The following is a 14,649-nucleotide window of genomic DNA, read 5'->3' on the forward strand; positions in this document are numbered from 1 at the left end:
GGGCCGGGTCCGGAACCGGGATAAGGCCGGGATGAGGCCGGGTCCGGAACCGGGATGGGGCCGGGTCCGGAACCGGGATAAGGCCGGGATGAGGCCGGGTCCGGAACCGGGATAGGCCCGGGTCCGGGACCATGATAGGGCCGAGACCGGAACCGGGATGGGCCGGGATGGGGCCGGGTCCGGAACCGGGATAAGGCCGGGATGGGGCCGGGTCCGGAACCGGGATAAGGCCGGGCCTTCGCGGCTCCGCCCTCCGCCTCGCACCGCCAGGGGGCGCACCTGTCCCCAGGAGCCCGCGCGACTGCGGCACGGTGTGGTCACGTGACCGGCGGTGCGGGGGCGGGGTCGGCGGCGCGCGCCGTGCGCGGTGACGTCAGACGTCGTTGGCGCCCGGCTTGGCCGCCCGCCATCTTGGCCCCTGTGTGCGAGCGGCCGAGGCGGCGGCGCCGGGAGAGGCAGCGGCCCCGCCGGCACCGGGACCCGCGGGCAGCCGAGCGCCGCCCTGCGCGCCCGGTAAGCGGCGGGGCTCCTTCGCTTCACCGCGGCGGAGCGCGGACCCGCGTGGCGGCACGGTGCCGGCAGGAGCGGGCGGGCGGCCTGCGCCGCATGGCCCCGGGCGGGGGCGGCTTCCGCCCGGGCGGGCCCGCGGCCGGCGGGTGAGGGGCGCCCTGGGCCGGCACCGCTGCCGGGAGGAGCGGGGCGGGCAGCGGCGCTGGGCGGCCGGGGCCGGGGTTCGCTGGGTCGCCCCGCATTGGCGCCCGGGGCCGGCCGCGCCCCGCCGGGCAGAGCCCGGGCCGCGCCCGGGGGCGGCAGGAGGGGCGGCTGTGCTGGGACCGCTCCTGCGGGGGTGCTGCTTCCTTCTCCCGCCCTCTTTTTTGCTCCCGCTTTTCTCCTTTTTTTAACGGCGCATGATCTCCTCCTTCCTCTCTTCCCCTCTCTTTCTTTCCCTCCCTTTCTCTCTCTGGAGATTCCTCGAGGAACGCGCCGGGCCCTGCCTGCATTTGCACTCTCTTCGTGGCTGTGATTCTTCCTGCGGAAAGCCGGGGGGAGAGCAGCCTTTTCTTGCGGGAGGGCTGGCGGCAAGGCGCCTCGCTTTTCCAACTCTGAAATACGCATCCACGGTTCTTGCACTCTTCGCTTACGGTAAAAGGTGGTTCTTGGGTGGTTTGATGCAGGACTGAGTGAAGGAAGGCATTGTTTGTGCTCCCGGGGCCAGGATTTGTAGGGGTGGGGTGGTCAAAGAGCCAGGAGTGTTCTCGTGGATAGCGCTTAAAGGATGGTGAGATGACACGGCTGAAATTCAGGCAGTTGGTCTGCAGTGGACATAATCCAGGGGTGCAGGGCTTGAAAATTTTGAGGCAAAAAGCTGCCCAGATAATTTCCAGATCGGGCCCTCTTTCTGAGGAAGAGGGCTTGCATGAATGAGAGCATGGTACTGGGTCCTGGGTAGCACATCGTGGTTTTTCTTTCCTTTTTGCGTTTCATGTGGGTGTTCTGTAAATAAGTTCTTTGGTGGAACATCTTGAACTCAGTATCTTAAAGGAATGACCGTTTCTCCACGGTGCCCTGATTATTTGAGTTAGATAGGTATATTACTGGAAATTAGCAAAATTTCTAGCAGAAAGAACAGGACTGTAATTCTTTCTTTTATTTAATAGTTTTACTTCTTGTGCAATGAGCACCTGGCCTACTCGGTGTCTCATCTTAAAGAGCTCTGCTCAGACAAGAAACTGCTTTTGGAGCGGCAGGAAACAGGACATGATCTCATTTGTCCATGCATGAGAAACAAAAGGATTGACCTTAGATACTGACTGCTGGGAGTTCTGTGTGGCTGTCAGGGTTTTTTTTTTTCCAATTCTGTAGTCTAGAGAATTTTGCTTCTGCATTAATTTTGTGGCGTTTCATTGCAACTCTCCAACCAGTTTCTTGAGAATGAAGGATCTCAAAGTTTTGGGAGTTGCTTGAACTGGATGAATGTTCAGTGGAAAGGTGGTTTGGTGATGTGGGCTTGAGAGGTCGCTCTTTAAACCGACTGAGCTCTAAAAGTGAAGTGAGAGCTTGGTTCTTTCTTAGGCCACTGCTTGGAGATCGGGATTGAGGCCCTGTCTGCCACCTCAGACTCTGCCTTGGTGTGTGGATACGTTCCTTGTATGAAGCTCTTGGCTTTTGTAGATAATAGCCCATGAAATATGTATAACTCAATATACAGCTGCTTCTGTGAGTCTTGGTAATATTCTGTGTCTTGGCAGTTTAGTAGCAATTTATAATACCTTTGCTCTCGTTTAGACTTTCCATAAAGGGAACCCTGTTTTTTTTGTAGAGGAGAACAGTTATATCAGTCTCCAGTTTTAACTTGGGCTGGTGGTCCAATGCTACAGATTTATGGGATGCACCTTCCATAGGTCCTGCTTCCCTAGGGAAAGTGAACCAGGCCCCGGTGAGCAAGGGAGAGATGATGCAATTCCAGAGGGAGCTCCCGGGTGGGTTTGGGGCTGTCTGAATGAATGCTGGGTGGCAATTAAGGGGAAGAATGGAAGTCAAAGCAGGACTCTGTTCTATGGGGTCAGTTTAAGCCAGGTGTCCTGCAGTACTGGGAATACAATTTCTTTGTTCCAGACTGATTTCCAGACTAAGGAATGGCAGGGACGTGAGAGTGGAGAGAGGGTAGAATACCATATAAGGGCTGGTGTGGATAAAATGAGGAGAAAAAGAATCTTGCAGAAGCATCAAAGCCTTGCCCAGTGTGCTCTTGCAGAGGAGTAAACCCTTGTGTAGTGGATTGGGGATGTGAGAGGTGGAAAAACACTTCCCTTGGCTGACGTCTGCAGAGGCTCCTACAGCAGTGGAGGGTTTGAGGGAGAAAATTCCACCAAGGTGGAAATGCACCTTCCCTCTAGCTGAGGATGGATGTTGGGCTTGTAACGACGGGACTGCTGGTGGTGTTTTACTGGTTGAACCAGTTCATCTTCTGTAGGAAATGTTTCCTTGCTCAGTTTCATGCTCTCGTTCTGTTTTGGGGTTGGGTTGTACAAAACCCGATAGAAGCTTACGGGTGAAAGTAGTGTAAAAATAAAAGCTGGAATCCGTGTGAGGAGGTAGGAGGAAATAATACTGGGAGTACTGGTGAAATGAAAATGGAGTGCACAGGAGTCTTAAAAAATGCATCAAGAGCAGAGGAAGATGAAGTCCTAATAAAAATCAGATGAAGACAGCTTTTATGTCTATGAAGAACAGGCTAACAGAAATAGACTGTTTTTATTACAAATACCTCAGCCATTACATAACATTCTAAGTAAATGCTAACGAGCTTGTCTGTTACAGATTGCAAACACATACTAAAGGGAGAAGCTGTTTAACATTCACATTGTTCATGGTTTAAATTATCTGACACTGTCTTGATTAATGGGAAAATTGGAGTGTAGAGTCAGCCTTACATGTCTTCAGTCTGAAGGGTGGTGGTGATAAATTTGAGCTGATGTGTATTTGAAAATAACGTGGGCTTCGTTTTCAGGGTCTTCCAACATCAGAGACAGGAATGGCTGCACTTAATATTCAGCTACAACAAATGCACAAGTACTGCCTGAAGAACTGGGGCATCACCCAGTCCTGGGTTACTGAGGGAAGAGGGTCTCTTAATTACCAATTTAATCAATGTGTGGCCACCAGTGACTAGGTGAAATGGCAGCCTTACTTAGATTTTACCTGGTTGGGCTATAAATTGTACTTTGGCAATGACTAGGCTGCCCATTTTTTGCTGCACTGCTTGCTTAAGTTAGCAGATCAAACTATCTTGTGCTTAGAAGAGCAGCCCTCTTCAGCCTGTCCTCAGGAAATCGTATAAACCCCCACACCTTGGTTTAAAATTCGTATTTCCTAAGCATGTGACTGTTGCTAGATTTTATTTCTAAATTTTACCTTACGGTTCCAATCTGCGGTCATAATTCTAAGGAATGTTTGCAGGAGTAATGATTTAAGATGTACTTAAACTGATTGGAACCTTCAGCTAAGGTGGAAGTGCAGCAACATTTGCTTTTTGTCTGAGAAGCCAGTAGCTTCCTCCCAGTTAAAGATCTGATACTGCTTTAACACTTCTGTTTCAAACTCACCAAATATTCCGCTGAAAGATTACAGTCTTGATATTAATGAATTAATTGATGCTTTCATTTTGAAAATGAAAAGAAATACTGATTTACAGGGCTTGTTTTTTAGTCCCGTTTGGGACAGTCTGTACTTTGTATAGGTGCACAGCAGAAGTCCTCTAATGAAAAGGAGCAAGAGCGTTTTTCCTTGACAATGCAAATGAGAAAGATGTATTTTAGCAAGAAAAGCTTGCATTTCTGAGTGGTTGCTTTGCTGGAGTCACCTTGGTTAAGAGATGTTTTTCATGCCACAGATGCTGCTACCAGCATGGATAGAGCTTTGTAGGACACCCAGAGCTTTGGATAACAAAAAAGTTCCTTGATAAGTATTTTGATAATGTGTTGAGCCTGAATTATTTACTGCATCTTGAAAGCAAAGTGTCAAGGGACGTGTGGAGGTTTTTTTTTTTAATCTGAGCAGAACAAACAGGGAGCCAAGAGCAAGTGAAGATGTTAAACCTCATCTGCAGCCATTTGGCAGATGCAAGTTAACTTGCATGGAAAATGGATTCTGTAGTGCTGAGAGACAGATGCATAAAGCTGGCTATGCTGATAAGGCTTTTTTAATTTAGCTTCTCTTCTTCTTTTTTTCGCTTTTTTTTTTTTTTGGTGGTCAAGTCCAGTTTAAATAGAGATCTGAAGTTGACCCTTACTGTAATTAACTGGTGTTGTCCAGAGCTGTTGTCACTGTGGTGTTGGCAGCTGCATCTCTTCCATGCTGAGCATTCTTCAGTGAGCAAGGAGATGTGTCTGTTCCAAGAAATTAGTGAGTCACAGGGGAAAGCATGTAACCAGAGATCCAGAGGATAATGGGCAGCAGGTAAAAGAGACTGTGAGCAGCTGTGAGCTCTCTCCAAGCTGGACCAGACCAGGGAGCAAAATTCTACCACCTTAAGGGACTGAAATTTATCTCTGGTGCTGTCAGTGTGATAAAAGCTGAAGCATTGACAACCCGGGCTCTCACTACCACCGTGGGAGTATCTTAAAAATCTTCAAAATCTGCTGTAACATCCCTTTAATACAGAGAAGAATTCTGTTTATTTTTGATGTATGTGAATCAGGTTAGGAATATGATAGAAGTAACAGGCAGCAAAGAATTTGGGCAGGGTGGCAAGTTTTGAACATGGTGACAAATAGCTTAAGTCGTTACATAACTGATTTGAGTAACTGTTTTGAACCTTTTTTTTTTATAATGGTGAGGTTGTACAAGACTCTACAAAACTGTTTATTCTTTAGGTTCCTTCCATCTTAGGGTTGGACCCTTCAACAACAAAAAACTGGCAAAGAGGGGATTATTCTGGCACATGTGTTCGAAAGAAGAGGGGAAATCCCTTAAGGATGTAGCCCTAGAGTGATTCTTGTGCACTGTCAAAGTATTCTGAGGGAGCTCATGAACAGAGGAGCTTGCCTAAACATTATTTCAAAGCAACTTCTAATTTCCAAAATAAAACCACTTAGATTTAATTAATTCTTATTTAAGGATTAACTTACGAATAGTGGCTTTGGAAAAACAAGTTGCGTGTAAAAATTTTTATTTATTTGCAGTTGAGATCAGGGATACTTTAAAAATACAGAAAAGCATGATGGTAAATCTACTGGTCAACGTTATTCTTGGGGAGGAACACTAAAAAAGGTGTCACTTCTGTAAAAAAATAGTAATTATTTCAGTGGGGTTTGGAAAGTGGCAAAGGAACAGGAAAGATTCCTTGAGTTGCTCTCAGCAAAGGAGTGGTTTAACTTTTTTCTCCTAATTTGTCCTGCTCTCTTCCACTATCCAAGTCTGCATGGAGTTGGTGGGAAGGGTTGCAAATGTGCCTCCAGCTCAGTGAGGGTTTGTAATAAAGGGGCTTTTGCAGTTAAATGTTAAAGTGGAAGGGAAAAATGTGCAAAGGTGGGTATTGGCTGTAAATAGCTGCAGCTTCTGCTCATCTGTTGGGAATCTGGGGTTTTTTTTCATGTACTTATTGATTTTCTTTCATCACCTTCCTAATAGGAAGTGTTTTACACCAACTTATCACTGAGATCTGCTTCAGGAGTGACTCTGCTCCCTCAGCTGTTCGTGGTCACTTCCCCCGGGCAGCCCCTGCAGAGGAGCAGGTCCTGAGCCCTGCTCAGCCTGCCCTGGGGCCAGATGTGTCACAGCTGTGAGGCTGCTGCTGTAGCCCCTCCGTGGATTTGTCTTCTGTCCCCCTTTTCTCAGCCGGACACAGCAGCCACTCCTCAGGATGCCACCAAGGAGGACACTGCCCGTGTCACTGCCTGTGTGTGGGGAGAAGGGGTTTGCTGAGCTTTTTGCCTTTCCAGGCTTCTGCTGGATGGTGTGATTCAGTTGAGCAAGAAAGAAAGTGGTGCTTGTGACAGGCTGCTGAGTGTGTTTGTAGTTTTTTAAGGGATTGTTTGTGATCCTGACTATAAAAGATGCCTTTACAGAGAGCTGCTGTGGTCTGGATAAACTGATCTAAATTAGCTGTTAAGAAGCCTGGTGATGAGTTGTGATTTTTTCATTTAAAAATCTTTCTGACAGGTAAGACAGGTCATGGTAGGTCTTCTGTATTCTGAGAAGAGTGCTGCCTACCAGGCTGCTGTTTGAGTCGTGCACTTTGATAGCAGGTACACAGCTTGTTCCTGCAAGAATTTGCCTTAATTTATTCCCTTATCTTGAGCTCAAATAGGCAGTGATGCAGTTTCATGAGCTTTGAAGTTTTCTTTTTCTTCCAAATAATGGAAATTTCTTCAATAAATGGTTTTGCAAATCTTAAAAATAAGTCTCATTTGGCATCTGCAAGTTGAAAAGCTAATTGGGCGAAAGCACTTACATTGTTCTGTTCCCAGAAATAATGAGAACACATATCATTATGATGCTCTCTTTAATTCTATAGAAACTATTTGAGGGTTTTTTTCTGGCCCTGGCTTCCTTCCAGAACTTCAAAACTCATGCCTCAATTAAAAATTTACAGTTTTTGAAAGTTTCTTAACCAACTGCATAAAATGGGGAAAATCAAAAAATCTGTCTTGCAAAAGATTTGCTTAATGTTTGGTGTTGAAGAAGTCAAAAAAGATTTGTAAAGACATTGTCAGGCTAAGAAGAAGTAGAACAGCCTGCTCTAAGAGTGCAGAGAAATCTGGGATATTAGGTTTCCAGAAAAGAATAGATTTTTCGTTGCAGTATGTTTGTTAATCTAGTGAAAGATGTGAGTTATAATTAGTGTCTGAGGATTGCCAGCACGTGGCCGGAACAGCTGTGGTGGGTTGGTGCATTGGCTTCGTCCAGTGGTTCTGACGTGGGTGGGACACTCACCATCAGTCTCTTCACTGGATTGTCTTGAGAAATCCTTTCTGGCAAAGAAACTCAGATAATTTGCAAAGGGCTGACACTTGAAGGAACACTTTTCCTACAGGTATTGGTAGTTACTCATTTGCAGTCGACCTGTGGTTGTGGTATTAAGTTTCTCTCCACTGGCCTGGTTGACGTAGAATGATTGCAGAAATGAACTGGACACTTGCAAATACCAGTGAAGGCTGTGCTGGATTTTCCTGGGCACTGTATTCCATCCTACAGTCAGGAGTCTTTTTGGCCTCCGAGAAGCTTTTTATGTGTCAGTGAGAAATAAGGTTTGTTTTGCAGGGCTGCCTTGCTGTGTGCCTCAACCCATACTGGGAATTGCTCTGAAAAGAACTGGGTAGGTCTGATCATCGTTGCTCTTAGAATCTGCAAGTAGACATTTGGAGAACTGTTTCATTAGACATGGTTCCACATCATCTCCATCAGCAGTGGGAAGCTCTCTGGGACAAATGCAGCCTTACAAAACTGTGACTATACAGACAGAATAAAATATTCTGGAGGTTTGAGGCTGGTGTGCCTCTGCCAGGATCAGTCTAGACCATTCCAGTAGGAGGAAATGCTGAACCCCAGGATGTATTTGGTTTAGTAGCACATCCAGGGGTTCTGATCCTCGTGATTTTGTGGTGCCTGTGCAATCGGGTCTACAACTTAAACCCTTGAGTCCCTTCTCTTTAGTATTTGGCTGCATGCAAATTCCATCAGTCTGTTAGCCTAAAAAACTATTCTTCATGTTGCAAAGAAGTTTGAAAAAAATTACCAAAGTAAACTTTCTAAACTCAGCAACCAAATTAAAATCACTTCTATCTAGATCTTTTAAGCTAGTAATCGATTTTTTTTTTTTTTTTTTGGCTAAGGACTTGAGTCTTAAGGCTGAGTCTGGACATCATATATTTCACTTCTTCAAGGTGCTTGGCTTCTAGAGTAGGATTTCTGCAGGAGTCTTACTTGCTTAAGAGTGCTGCTGCTTGAGGTGGCAGATGTTGGGTTTTCAGTTCAGAATAGTAGAAGAGCTTTTGTTGGTGATACTTGTACCATTTTCCAGTATCAAACCTCCGGAAATTCAAAGAATTACCAGACACAAAATTCGCTGAAGGGAGTTTTTTTAATTTTACCTTATTTGATACTCCACTTTGAAAATCGATATTTTTAAAAATCAATCTCTATTTTAATTGTAAAGTTATCATTGAAATACAAATAATAGTATTTAATTGTAAAGCTAAAGCAGATAGGTATTATATCTTCTGCACGTGTATTAGTTGAGAACTGAATAAAATTTTTAGAGAGGAACGTCTTAATTTCAGCATTTTGTTTTAAGAATAACTATATTGATGCTTGACTGCATCTCTAAATTATCTCCTTAGCTCCCCATAAAAGACAGAAGTAAATATAAGAGGTATCTTGACAGCTTCCCTTAGCCAGTAGAAAGCTGGAGACCAAAATCGGGCCATTGGTAAGAGACAAACATTAAAAGCACTGAATTCCTGGGCAGCTGCATTGTTCTATGTAATATTTAGGTGGTATTTGTCAGGATACTGAACAGCTCTATTTGATGCTCTGAATAGAAACATGCAAAAATTTGATTAAATAAAGTGAAAACTGCTTTATTTCTCCCCAAGAGTTCTTAAATGGCTGCACTGGCATCATTCTGCCTTGGGAGGGGAGAGGGTGGGACCAGAATCTCTCAGTTACCTGAGGTCACCTAAAAAGGAGATGATTTCATAAGCAGTGGAAATACCAGAAATTATCTTAGCTGAAAGAAAGCAGCTGTGTGATACATGAAAATACTCAGTGCATTTTTGACAGTTTTATTGCCAGTGTGAGTTTAACCTGTCTGTGGCTTTTTAATCCCTTGTTATGTGGACACATTTAAGTCATGCTGATTCTGATTGATCCTACTGATCAAGCTGCTTTTGGCAGGGCTGTTCCACAGGAATATGGTTTCTGTGAAATATTCATGCACATGCAGTTAAATATATATTAAAATCTATGGCTAGAGACAAATTTGAGGTTTGCTGTACTTGGATCTATGGGTTTTAAATTATTTTTCTTTTGTTCTCAAGAATAAAAAACAGAACCAACAGATATTTTTTTTTCTGCAATACGCGTCCTAAAAGTTTGGTTAGTGCCATGTTAGTCGTAGAGTGCTCCTGACAAAAAGTGCCTGAGCTGTTGTGGTTTGGTGCTGGTTTTCCTGTTGGAAAGCCAGGGTTTAAGTGATTTGTATTTCTCCCAAAACTCAGTTCAGCAAGCTGTTTTGCAGGCTTTCTAAGGCAGCAGGTTTACTTGCTCCATTGATTGCTGGTTCATAGTGACATATTGTTTCTGGTGAAGTTAGTTTCTGAGTAGAGTGGGGGTTTTTTGTGGGTGGCTAATTTGGGTTGTTTTTCATTGCTTAGCTTAGTAGCTCTGTTTAAAATGATGTTGGATGTCTGTTGGAATCGATGCAGACATACTTGTGGATGCTCATTTCTGGCATCCACAAGCTCCATTTTTGTAGATACATCTGTGGGGATAATGCCCTAAAATGTCTGTCTTGTGTCATGGTGTGTTTTCTTGATATACTGAGTTTTGGAAAGATTTTTTTAGGCTTTAAAGAGGAGTTACTTGATGAATGATTGAACTAGCAAAGCTTGCTTTGCTACAGCTTTGTCTCAGCATGAAGTGTCTTGGTTCTGAAGAGCCAAACTAATTTTGATTTTTTTTCCATTTGGTGGCTATTAGCTCCTGTAGATTGTGCCCATCCTACAGTTCTCCCATTGAGGTGATGCGTACAGAAGAGATGGTGATTAGAGGGTTTTCTTGTCCTACTTGGCTGCCAATGTCCATGGATTTTATAGAGTCCATGCTGATTGCTTTGTACCCTCTTTCAAGCTGTGCTGGAAACCAATGAGCTCAAAATCTAGAGATGGGAAAGTGTGTTAGGGAGACTTTCTAAGGAAATAAAATTCATTTAGGTCTTGTTCAAGAATGAATTGTACTGAGATCTACCCAAGAACTCTTTGAAGATTTGAAGAGCTTCTCTTCTTGTAGGTCATAGAGCTGTGATGGAGGTACCCGAAAAACAAGCTTGGGAGTCCCCAGAGCTTTCCTGCAATTTTCAGCCTGCTTAGCAGCAATCTGCTTGCTGATGAACCTTGCTGCAGTTGGCTCTTGGAGGGAAGGGAAATCCTGGTTTGAGAGGCTGTATTAGATACTTAGATTTGACAGAGACTTCTTTGCAACCCAAGTGTTACCAGAGGTTCTCCGAGCTGGTTTTTTTTCTGTCATGTGAAGCTGGTAGTGCTGAAGTTCTTAGGAATTCTTAATAGTGGGATAAATGGCCAAAACCTTTGTTTGTTTTGTTGTTACGTTTTTGTAAATAAAAATTGGGTTGAAAATGTTGGTCCCAGTGTCAAAAGTATAAGGCTGTCAAGAAGAGATTGTTGATGTGTATTGTTTAAAAACGTCCATGTCACTGAAGTGAAGTCAGGATGTTTAATTGTAACTCCATTTTTTAATTTGTGTGCAACCTTCTCTGTACAAAACCATGTCCAAACCTCATGTATTCAGTAATTGCACAGTATTCTGGAGGCTACTTTTAAAATAATAGGATTCCTTGAGAATGGGTTGCAAAAAGCACCAAAATGGCTTTCTTGGGTTCCAAGTACTTTGACTCCAGTAGCCTCTGTTTCTTTGTTTTAAATTGGCATTCTAGTTCTGTAATTGATTTAAATTGGTCTCTTTTCTGAAGATCACACAGTTGTTTTTCAAAAATTAGTATCTAGCTGGAGATCATGCTTAGGTTCTGCAGTAGTGGGCAATTTCTTCAGTTCTTGAATCTAAATATACCAGACTTAGAGTTGAAATGAAAACTTTGTCTGAATTTTTTAATGCCACATTTTTGTGTACAGTGAACTTTTTTTTTGAAATTACTTACCCTGCTTTGGGGTTGTCTACCTCTAAAACCAATGGAATATGTGGAAAAAAAGTTGAATTTTCTTTTTCCTTTTTTTCTGTAGTTGTATTTAGTTTGAGAAATCACCAGAACCACATTGTTCTGTGTCCCAGAAACAAAGCTATTCTTAGAAAAGTGAAGTTACAGCTGGATACAAATAACAGATTCATATATGATGGTTTTTACCCTTTAACTACTTGTAGTGTGCTTAAAATAGTGTATGAAAATTCTTTCTGGATTGGTTTCTGTTTTGAGAGAGGTGCTAATGTGTCCCAGTTAGGAATAAACTTTCATGTAATATTTTTTGTGACATTTCCCACTTCACAGATGGGCATTTGAGGCACTAAGAATTCAGATCTTCAGCTGTTTTGAGTCTTGAATGGTGCTCCTTGCCTTCAGTCATTCCAGTGCATCTTTCTCCAAATTTGGCCAAAACACAGCCCCTGGACTAGAGGTGGCAGGGATTAGATAGCCTTGCTGCATTGAATAGGAATTGTGAGAGTTATTCCAGTATTTTTAACATTTTAAGGCTTCAAACTCCTAGGCAGCTCCTGTACAGGTTACCTGCTCTGATGGAGTGCTTGTAGGCTGAGGAGGTGTGGGGTGGGGGATTAAGGTGAGAGGACTGTATTAAAGCTGACTGTTAAGCTGCTGAAGAAGCCTCCTGACATGTTAAACTAAGAATCAGACTTTTTTTGTCCAGGTAGGAGTTTAAACATGCCATGTGTAAAATATGGATCAAGAGAGGTTGTCATCTGGTCTGACAGTTTAGGAGTTAAGTTGTTAAATGTTTTATACTTCTTACCACTCAATCCTCAAAAGTGACCTCAAAATAAATAATATTTTTACCTTAAGAAAAACTTTTCTGAAGCAGAGGTGACATCTTTTTGAGGCTGCACTTGGCCCTAATGGAACACTATGCAAAATTTACAGGCATAGTAAACTGTATCATTAAATTCTAAACAAGTCATAGGAGTGAGTTCTGAAAGATCAGGAGAACTAGGAGTTGAGTGGAAGAGGCCTGTGTGATATGTCTGGGGCTTTGTTTGCTGGGCTTTTACTATTAAAAACATGTTTTTGCAGTCTGGAATCTGTTGCATTCAGCTTGTTCTTGTACCAGCTCTAAATGTCTAAGAGGATACAAGTAAAGGTTCCTTAACACAGACTAGGATATTTAGAATTTGTGGCAGCTACTTTGTGTGCTGTTTTCTGTACACAAGCTTCTGAGTTCCTTGGAGGGTCTAAATAAGTCAACCAGTTGGAGTCTGAAAAAACAGTCTGGTACAGAAATTACAGTAATAATTTTTAACATAAAATCTTCAAGCAGCAATAAAGTTCAGTTAACTTAATAACATTGCAGAGCAACTGAAAGGTAGATGTTTGCTCCAGAATTTTGGGAGCATTGTGCTCTCCATAGCTGTGCATAATATAACTGTAATTACTCAGAATGAACAGCTGACATGCTTAAATTTCTTAATAGTGCACTGAACCCTGCCAAGTGCCATTATGGCTTATGCTGTTCCTGTCCTTCTGTTGGCTGTCATGGAGCTTGCTTAGCTTGGAAAGTGCTTCTGGCATCTTGTGTGTGTTTTCAGAGGTGCACACAGCCTAAACCCAGTGCACAGCAGCACTTCACTTGCAGGAATTTGACTGTGATAACAAAATATGGAAATGTTGGGCAAATTGGGAATCACTTGGGGAGGAAAGTGCTCGCCTCTGTGTTGTATGCACAGGTTAAATGTGTCCTGTGTTGAAACACCTCGAGTGGTTCTGTACTGAGGGAGTGATTCCAGTGCTCAGGTATAGGAATGTAGCATACACAACTGAAGTTTGGATGGATAGTCAGAGTTCTTGGAGCTGGATAGTTTCACATGGCTCAAAATCATGCAGCTGTCTCTTCATAGCTGTTGTCAGATGGCACTGAGTGCTTGTTTAATGTGTGACTCGGCAGGAAGTTTGTTGAAGGCCCCATGGGTTCTTCAGAGGGAGGATTTGTCATCCCCTGGCTTGAGTACCTGGTCTAAAGTCTAATGTTGCAAGAGTATCTTCTTTGGCAACCAGTATCTGGTCTAAATGTACTTAAATATATGTATTATATATTGCTGAATGTATTGAGCTGCCTAATTGAAGTTGCTTGTTTTGTGCAAGTCAAGTTACTGAGGAATGTGCAGTTTTAATAATTGTAAAACGTTCTGGTTTTTTTTCTATTTAGGGTAAGTTGGGAAAAACCTGTCGAACTGTATGAATTCTAGTAGTATAAATGGCATGAAGCTCAGTTGTAATGAGCAGACTAATTTTTATAAATTAAACATAAAAAGGTGTATTTGGAGAGCATGTTTACTCTCCTCTCTTCTTGAAGCTGTCAAACCTTCTGGAAAGAGCCATTGTTACAGTGAAGGTCTGCTGAGGTATGAAATCTGTATTGCTCTGTAAAGAAGAGTGTTGTGATTAAGATTTTGCATGTTTCATCTCTACCAGAGGTGCAGGCTTTGGAAAATAGGACAAAATATTATCTTAAACCACCCTCAAACTGCTTTCTGCTTTGTTTGCCTGTGTTGGGGCTTTGCTTCTGTTGAGAATTTTGTGTGTAAAAAATTACCCAAGTCTTTTTTTGTTGTTGTTGTTTGGTTTGTTTGCCAGTTACTAGATTATTCACCATTGTGAAGCTACTTCTTGTTTACAAACTCCTTGGGATGAGTCTTGGGCCAGAAATTAAACTCTGGATGAGTTGTTTGCACTTGAAAGTATGAGCGTAGTGATTGTAGTGTATGACTTGATACAGTTATAGGCGCACCTGAAAGCTGGTTTGCCACCCTGGGCTCCTGGCAGTTATCTGCCCACTACCTTCTCTGATGCTCCAGGATGATTGTGGTGAACTCTTTATCAAAAATACAGGATCTAGACTCCATCCACAGACTTGGCTGCTAGGCTATCCCTCATCTATCCAAAAAATCTGCACTGAGGCTGCAAGGTCTCACTGGAAGCCAAAGCTCACTATTCAGATATCTTGATGGGAAAAAACCCACCCTCTTGATACTTGAATTTAGTCAAGCTTATCTTTGAGCATGATAAGTTTCAAGCTTATCATGTTATCAGCTGAGCAGATTTCAAGCAACTGTTCACTCTCCAGGATGCCCCAATATTTGTTTGCAATTGGACATGTTGGGCTTTGCCCATCAGTATTATTCATGGCCAGACTTCTGCTTTCAGCCTCTCTGGAGACCTGAATCCAG

The 14,649-nt window shown here is 43.2% G+C and overlaps 1 protein-coding gene across 16 annotated transcripts in view; it reads left to right on the forward strand.

Moving 5' to 3' along the window:
• The first annotated feature begins 387 nt into the window (after positions 1 to 387).
• The window catches only part of PRRC2C (proline rich coiled-coil 2C), a 69,417-nt gene continuing 55,155 nt past the window's right edge, over positions 388 to 14,649 (forward strand). For all 16 annotated transcript variants that reach the window (XM_066324794.1, XM_066324793.1, XM_066324801.1 and 13 more), the window contains exon 1: positions 388 to 513. The gene's annotated coding sequence lies outside the window, so the exon portion shown is untranslated. The remainder of the gene's footprint in view (positions 514 to 14,649) is intronic.

This window comes from Sylvia atricapilla, chromosome 9, assembly GCF_009819655.1.
Source record: "Sylvia atricapilla isolate bSylAtr1 chromosome 9, bSylAtr1.pri, whole genome shotgun sequence".
In the NCBI taxonomy this organism is placed as follows: domain Eukaryota; kingdom Metazoa; phylum Chordata; class Aves; order Passeriformes; family Sylviidae; genus Sylvia; species Sylvia atricapilla.